Source organism: Sinocyclocheilus grahami, unplaced genomic scaffold, assembly GCF_001515645.1.
Source record: "Sinocyclocheilus grahami isolate Dianchi unplaced genomic scaffold, SAMN03320097.WGS_v1.1 scaffold20.1, whole genome shotgun sequence".
NCBI lineage: Eukaryota > Metazoa > Chordata > Actinopteri > Cypriniformes > Cyprinidae > Sinocyclocheilus > Sinocyclocheilus grahami.
In genome coordinates this window covers 1,368,176-1,377,494 of record NW_015505199.1, presented here as the reverse complement: position 1 = coordinate 1,377,494, position 9,319 = coordinate 1,368,176, and the positions used below count along the sequence as shown (strand labels likewise).

The 9,319-nt window shown below is 34.6% G+C and overlaps 1 pseudogene; it reads right to left on the bottom strand.

The window, feature by feature from the left end:
- Positions 1-8,511, bottom strand: part of LOC107556233 (RING finger protein 207-like) — a 14,551-nt pseudogene extending 6,040 nt beyond the window's left edge.
- Between the last annotated feature and the right edge of the window lie 808 nt (positions 8,512-9,319).

The window sequence follows — 9,319 nt, the reverse complement described above, 5'->3', positions numbered from 1 at the left end:
AATTTATTATGTATATATACATACACACACACAGTATATATTTTAAAAATATTTACATGAATATACATTTACATTCTTATATTTTATATTATATATAAATATATTTAATATATAAACAACATATTTTTCTTAAATATATACATGCATGTGTTTGTATTCATATATACATAATAAATATGCACAGTATACACACATACTGTATATTGTGTAAATGAAAACTGTTATTTTGGATGCGATTAATCGCGATTAATCGTTTGACAGCACTATATATACATTATATATATATATATAATGTATATATAGTGCTGTCAAACGATTAATCGCGATTAATCGTTTGACAGCACTATATATACATTATATATATATATATAAACTTTATATATTTTTAATTATTTTTAAATATATATTTTACATATATTTGGTTTTCTTTTTTGATATTTTATTACACTTTCTGGTGTCAACCTTAATGCCTATAGCTCCTGATAAAAATAATTGTTAATGTTAATTGGAATTAGTCCTGAGAAAGGATCATAATTTGTTTGCAGATGACACATGGATTGATATTTTGTTGTCTAGTGCAAATCCTCAAATTCTAAATTTCAGATACTTTTGGGGTCAGTTGTATAACAGTATGCACAATGGCATGCTAGAGAAACTCAGAAATGTTTTCAAAAGCAAGAACTGCACAGCTAACATTCATCAGCCCTGAAAATAGCTGCTACATTATGCAGATAGACAGGAATCTATGCAGACACTAAGCAGATATTCTCACAACATAAGTCCTCTCCTCCAGTTTCTTGGAAAAGTGCTTGTACAAACTCTATATAGTTCACTCCCTAGTAACAGGAGTTTGACACAACCTGAACTTCAGTGACATCTGAGGTGGATTCGGATAATAGGAATTTAGGATCACATCCCTTTCTTTCGTAAGCTCTGTTCATATAGATGCGCACTGGTACCAGCACATGTCTGCTGAACTAATCTTACTCACTGCAAGCTAAAGAGCCAAACTGATCTGGAAACAGTACTCCTATACAGCTGTTTTATAAATAAGGCTCTGAAGCGGTCCAGTCAATGGCATAACTCACTGAGCCCTTCTCCAGGAATGAGAGCTTTCCAGGAAGTCTGGCTCCTGTGTCCCTGTGCCTCATGTTATCACCTCAGGTCCTGGCACCTCACAGACATAGGACTGCTATAACAGGACCGTTGCCACCTGGTGCTTGTCAGGGAGGGTTACATAAATGTTTCTCTATTAAGCTTAATAACCAGTTGAGTAAGCACCAGAGTAATGCCAGTGTCTCCTTCCTGTTGTGTGCTGTCAGCTCTGCGTCATTAGACAGAAGCATCTGAGTATCTGAGCCCCTTGACATGACATATCAGTGCTTTATTAAAAATAATAAATATATATACTACCATTCAAAAGTTTGGGGTTGGCAAGACTTTTTAAAAAAATTTTTAACAAAGGCTGCATTTATTTTATCAAAAATAACAGTAAAAACAGTAATATTGTGAAATATTATCACAGTTTAAAATTACTGTTTTATATTTTAATATATATATTTGCAGTCATTACTCCAGTTTTTAGAGTCACTTGATCCTTCAGAAATTATTCAAATATGCTGATTTGGTGCTCAAGAAACATTTATTATTATTATCAATGTTGAAAACAGTTGTGCTGATTCATATTTCTGTGGAAACACTGATAGATTTAACTTTTCAGGATACTTTAATGGAAAATAATGTATTTTAAACAGAAATTTTTTGTGACATTATAAATGTAAATTTTTTTTTGAATGTAAGTCTATATATTATTATATATTTACATTATTATATTGTTTTATATTAAGATAGACTTCACCTACCAACAAAAACAACAAAAAACATTTTGTTTGTTTATTGTTATTTTTATTATAATTTTTGATTATAAAATTAGATCGGATATATTCACATGTCCTTTAATCTCACCAACATACATTAATGCACTTTTTAAAAGCATTTAGTAAACAACATAGTCAGTACAAGGTCAAACAGCGCTGCCAGATAATATTTCTTGCATAATACTAGGAATGATGTAACAGATAAACTGCTCACCTGTTACTCAAGGCAAGTCCTGCAGTTACAGAGCCAGGCCTCCGCTGGCCCAACATCAGTAGAGGCTTCAGACAGCGGGCAAACTCAGCATGGTAGTCTGTGTTTATCTATAAGTTTGATACATCTTTATAAGTTTCAGAGATCTGCACAACAGTCAGTATATTTGGTTGTGAACTCACCTCACTACTCTGGACAGGACAAAGCTTATGAGGGAGCTTTACAGTGCCACACAGTCTGTCCATCAACTGCTGTTAAGGGTCATAGAGCATGAATTAAAATCAGTTTAATTTTTCTTTGAGACATTTTTAAGTTTTTGCAAAATGTTTCTTACCAAAGCAGTAATACTGTGGAATAATATTACAGTGTAAAATTATTTAAAATAATAATGTAAACAATAATGATAATATAAGAAATGATTCTTCAGCACTAAATTAGCACATTACAATGATTTCTTGAAGGATCATGTGACACTAAAGACTGGAGTAATGATGCTGAAAATTCAGCTTTACCATTACAGGAATAAATTACATTTTAATGTGAGCATAAGAGACTAAAATCTTAATTATTCCAAACTTTTGACTGGTAGGGTATTTCAAAGCAATTAATGTATTAAGGATAGGTCTACTTACATATCCCATATCTAGGAAATCGTATTTATTAGCTGAGCTGAGAAAAGCGGAGCAGGTGACCAGGTGCACCTGAGAACAAAGATAAGATATAAAGTCATGTGGTTTGGGAACGACATTAACGTGAGTGAATGATGACAGAATTTATACTTTTGGATGAACTGTATCTTTAAAGGAACACTCCACTATTTTTGAAAATAGGCTCATTTTCCAACTCCCCTAGAGTTAAACAGCTGAGTTTTACCGTTTTCGAATCCATTCAGCCGATCTCCGGGTCTGGCGGTAGCACTTTTATCTGTAGCTTAGCATAGATCATTGAATCTGATTAGACCGTTAGCATCTCGCTCAAAAATGACCAAAGAGTTTAGATATTTTTCCTATTTAAACCTGCATAATATCATTGCGCCTGCTGCACCCATGGTACGGCAGCAAAGTTCCTTGATTATTACGCCGGAATGAGAGTATAGTTCCTAGCCATATCGGCCTAGAAAATCACAACTTTTCATTTTCCGTCGGTCTGAGTACACGATCAACAAATAACAGGACTCATGAAACGAAACCCAAGCAACTGCTGTTCCGACACAGACCATCACACCGCAACTCTGTGCTCTGCCAAAGTCATGTGGGTAAACTGTCACAGACAGACAATTTAGACTTACCGGATCTGTTTGGACAATATTTACCTTTCAGCAGCTTTTAACAGGGCCTTTTTCCTCTCTGCAAGTTTTTCCTTGGAAGAAAAGAATGGATTTTACTTTTAGATTTTACGTTTTTATCCTCAACATGCAATTTTCAGTGATGCTTTGAGCACATATTTAGCCTGTTCAATGCAAATTACATTATTGTTAAATTCTGTGGTTTGGACAACATGATCTATGTCAAAGAATTCATCATCTCTCACAAAGCTGCTCATTATGCTGTGGTGTCAGTGTGCCCCCTTCTGGAGTGTTACCTCACCTGCATACTGTTGAACAGAGTACAGATAGCAGCACTTTCCTCCTCTTCAGCATTTGTCCGCACTTCACCCAGCATGGCCTTCAGCAGTACTATGGCCTCTCGCGCTGACAGCTGCAGCTCCTTCACCGCCTACAGTGCATAACAGGTTAAAATATATGACATGCATTAAATTCTTCAATGTACACATACACAAAGGTAAGATTTTTAATGTTTCTGAAAACAGTATCTTATACACATCAAGGCCACTTTTAAATGTAATTTTTCCTGTGATGCAAATCTGAATTTTCAGCATCCATTACTCCAGTCTTCAGTGTCACATGATTCTTCAAAAATCATTCTAATATGCTGATTTGCTGCTCAAGAAACATTTCTTATTATCAATGTCAAAAAACAAGTTGTGCTGCTTAATATTTTTGTGTAATCTGCAATTCAGTTTTAGGACTTTTGAAATATTATGAATGTCTTTACTGTCACTTTTGATCAATTTAATACACCATTGCTATATAAAAGTATCATTAAAAAAAAAAACTTTCTGACCCCTAGTGTACATTAATATTCATAATGAATGTAATATTCACTGTACAGAATGGAGTGTACATTCTGTAATACAAAATGTATAAGATGATATGGCATATATACAGTATATTTCAGTTAATGCTTTACAGATTATAAGATGATTTGGCAGTTTCTGGAGCTATCCCTACTTATTTTTTTACTTACCATAACAGCTTGATCCAGAATTTCACATCCCTGTCCTCAATGTCAATGCAGGGGGTGCGATTCTCGCTATATCGTGAAGTTAAATATCCGTCACATTAATTTAATTTGAATTTTGATCTTTTATAATTCAAAAATCGAAGCCTTACATTTGCATGTCTCTGAAACACGATGCACAGCATGGACTTTTTCCCTGTTGAAAACATGATGTATTTATGATTCATGTAGCGCTGATTGGAAAATGCAAAACATCAGAGGAAGAATTTATTTTGACTTTACACACATTCATGATATATGCATTATTTAATGCATTCCTTTAGGGAATTGAGTTCTGAGGATAATGATAGGAATGAAATGATACTGATAATAATGATAAGAATAATTATTTTAATGTTAACCACTAATAATAGATATACCATTTTGTCAAATCAAATTAACTAAAATACTTTTTTTTTTGCTGAAAACGTACTCACCCTCAGGCCATCCAAGATGTAAATGAGTATTTTGAAGTGAAAAAAAAAACTTGATGAATTTGTTTATTACAAACACACAGCTTTTCACCTCACAATATATTAATGGATTACATGTGGATTGCTGTGATGTTTTTTTTCCGCTGTTTGGACTCTCATTCTGGTACCCATTCACTGTAGTGATGTAATGCTAAATTTCTCCAAATCTCAAACTCATCTACATCTTAGATCAGGGGTAGGCAAATTCGGTCCTAGAGAGCCGCAGTCCTGCAGAGTTCAGCTCCAACCTTAATCAAACACACCTGAACAAGCTAATCAATGTCTTCAGGATTACTAAGGCTATAGGCAGATGAGGATTGTTTTCAGGGTTGGAGCTGAACTCTGCAGGACTGCGGCTTTCTAGGACCGAACATGCCTACCCCTGTCTTAGATGAACCTGAGGTTGAGAAAAATTTCAACAAATTTTGGTGAACTATTCCTTTAAAGATTAACTTTGGTGAGAGGTAGATGGCAACAGTAGCTAATCTAAAGTAAAGTAAACTCACAGCACTTGCGATGGCCCTCTTTGGTGCATTTGGCAAGGGACACAGTATCATGCTGGGAAAACATCCTGGCTTTGTGTGTGAGCTCTCTGCACTCTCCACACAGTGGCTGGCTGCAGGTGTTACAGTAATACATTGCCCCAGCTTCCTGTGCACATATGTACGTACACATACAGTCAGAGAGATTACTGTTGCTGTTACTGTTACTGCTGATGCCTCAAAATAAATGAAGTGCATTGTTCAGGCACCTCTGCTTTGCATTCCACATCACAGATAGCCCACTGTACTACACCGTCTGTCGAATTATCCACCAGGAACTTGAGCAAATGGTCAAGTTCCCCCCACTTCCTCTGGGGGAAGTGCATTTGTCCCCTTCACGACTGAGGGGTAAACATACATTCATACTTAGTAAATATGCTTACATATTTGAATATAATAGCTACCTATAGAACATTTTTTACTTTTTCATTTGAACAATTTGACAATTTAATAAATCTTAATAGTGATCAGATCAACTCAAAAATAAAAATTCTAAAAAAAGGAAAACAAATGTGTTCTTGGACTTTTGGACCCCACTGTATGACACAAAGATGTACATCCTGCCCCTGCGTCAATCTAAAGATTTATCTTGTTTTCATTATAATCAGCTTTACAGTGCCAGTAATAGCATCAAAGTGATGAATTCCTAGAGTACACAGCATGAGGGAGTGTGTGGTGCTGCAAAGTACAAAAGCTTCATTATCTGCAACTCTAAGTGGCAAAGCAAGATCCCACACTCACACTAAACTGAGAAAGATTACACCGCCACACTCGCATTACAAACAAACAGCCTACCATATAATAGAATCTAAACGACAAAAAAAAAAATGTTCTACATTTTCGGAAAAGCACACTGCAGCATTTCTGTTGTGTTAGGATGTGGTAATGGACTGCAGTGCTGAATGAAACACTGCTTTTACCCACTGAACCACACACTGCTGGCACCATTACGCTGGTCTTGTAAAGCCAGGCTACTTAGACGCCACAAATGCAAATTTGCAGTGGGCAACAATGGATAAATATAGCAGGAAAAGCTTTGCTGCTGTATCATTAGATACTCTGTGCTCAAAACGTGGCTAGAGTTACAACAAGCTACACAACATATTGTTTTTTTCTACAGTAGTTGGTAGTTCTACAGTAGTGGGAAACGATTTAGAGAGTAACTTAAGTTTACACTTTTAGTGGTAAATAAATATGAATAAATATGATGCAGATCTCTACAGAACAGAATGCCAGATTGCTAAATACACTATCATAAAAAAAGTTTAGAGTCAGTACTATTTAAAGAAATTAATATTTGTATTCAAAAAGGACAATATGAAGCAAAGAATAATATTAAACAAATATTAAGCAGCACAACTGTTATAAACATTGATAATAATGAAATGGCTTCTTTAGCATCAAATCAGCCATTTAGAATGATTCCTGAAGGATCGTGTGACAGTAATGGCTGCTAAAAATTCAGCTTTGCATTACAATAAAAACTCAATAAAAAAGTAAACTGTTTAAATTCAAAATTGTTGATGTTTGATCAAATAAATGCAGCTTTTTTGAGCATAAGATACTTTTTTCCCCCAAAAAACATTAAATAACCTTACTGACCAAATATTTTTATACAATTTAATGATAGCAAGTAAGATGAACAAAAATGTAAATAATTTGACACAATATTTACTCAAGGTTCACTATAAAACCTTTGAATGAAAAACATATGCACTATCTAACTGACAGTTGATAGATTTTGGAACTGACTCAACTGATTATCCAAAATTTGATTATTTGTCCTGGTAATATATCGTCTATCACTAATTCGTTTCACTATAGTCTCTCCTGATTTTCCCTGTACATTGTAAAGAAGCACATAAAAATAGCAGATCTCTGAGTCACTTCTAAACAAGATTAAATAGGTCAGCACCAGGCTGTGTGTAATTGCTATAAGCTGTGGGATCAATGCTCCATGCACCCTTCACAAGATGCTTGTTTTTATCAAATGACAATGCTGCGATGTGATCGGAGAGCCCACCATGTGGAGTGCTTGTTATGGTGTTAAAATCAGAACAGTGGGGTTGTTCTGCAGCTGTCCTAATGCCAACTGCCCTGTGCTGCTCTAAACAGGACCTCACTGGCCTGGAAGAATTATGTCTATTTGTTGCATATTGCATGGATTTGTGCTTTAATTTGATTCAACACTCTTTAAAATAAAACCTCCTTATTGGCATTGATCGATGGTTCCATGAGGAACCTTTAACATTTAACAGTTCTAAGAACTGTTAACAAAAAAGTACTTTGGGGAACCCAAAACAGCTCTTTTATTGGATCACCACGAAAACCCCCCTTTTTGAACCTTTATTTCTGGTGACGACCAAGAAATGATGGATGAAAAAGATGAATTGAAAATGATGAAATGCATCAAACAATGAGAAGAACATATGTTAGTCATCAAAACCTTGGACAATTCTTCAAAACAGAAGGCTTGACAGCCATGTATACAAAACTGTAATGGGTGGGTCATACGAAGAAAGATGACAGGAATCCAGGTTTGGCATAAGATACGTTTTGGAATTAACCCAACATCCAGCTTGAAGAAAACTAGAATAAGTGGAGACCCAAATGTAAACATTATGGAAGAACTTGGCTTCAATTTGCTGTGGCTGGTTCTGACTGAACACTTCTGTCATGATTTCCATTCCCTCACCCCCAAAATCCTTGAGGTAAAGGTCCTTTATTTAATAGCTACATTGTCCTTATGTAACTTTTAGTAGCATTTAAAATGATTTATTTTTTATCACAACAAATTAATTAGTCAAGAATAGTGCATGTACACTTTTTCTATTGGATTTTTTTAATTTACCTCCCCATATGTGATTTTTGTACTTACCCACTGAGGGGGCAATTAAGGCGATTGTCATTGGCCCTGCTACACAGACAACTGGCACAGATGATGTGGTGGCAGTCCAGAAAACATGGTTGGCAGTATTGCTCATGACACAGGTGACAGACGAGAGGATGGAGGCTGGCATAGTCTGGATTAAACAGGTCATCATAAGAGAAGATGATTCCTCCTTCCATCTGGAAGAACAGCAAATACCTGACTGACATCGTTTTAATTATTCATTCAACATATTTTGAAAAAAATAAAACATAAATATTTAATGCGGATAAAATGGCTATGTATATACATATATACATTATGGAAATTACTTTTGAATGTGCTCTGAAAGTTTAAAATGTTCAGAAAAACAATTTACATAACAAATGTTGTGCTAACTTTTTGAGAACGTTATTAAAGACTTGAAAACTATGAATGAACATTCTATTAATGTTGGTTCATAACTTTGAGAGCATGCTAGCCAAAGTTCTGAGAAAATTTCCTGTTAGGAAATTATATTATATATAATATATCCTGTCAGGATATTATAGGCTAATTTAAAAAAAAAAGTTTTTGTGGCATTACATGTCAATTTTTAAGTTTGATTTTCAGTGGTGAATGGTCTTTTCTTCATTTTCTGACAATTAAACAATATTGTTAATTTCTTAATTAGTTATTATATTTTATAGCTACAGTATTATCTATTGTAACATTTAGTACTTATTTTCCTGGTTTTTTATTATAATTTTTTTTTTACGGATAAGAGAATTAAGAAAATTCAGTAACTTGGGCCCACCTGCTTTGCATGACATGTAAAACAAAACTTAAAAGAGTGTGTAAGAAAGCTCATTCTGACCAGTGAAATGGTTAAAACTATGAGAGGTCTCTGCACATGACACCTTATGATCATAAATTTCTCATATTGTACATGTTTGGATGTTTATTTTTGACAGGATATGCTGACATAAAGTTTGTGCTATATACCTACAGTGGTGTGAAAAAGTGTTT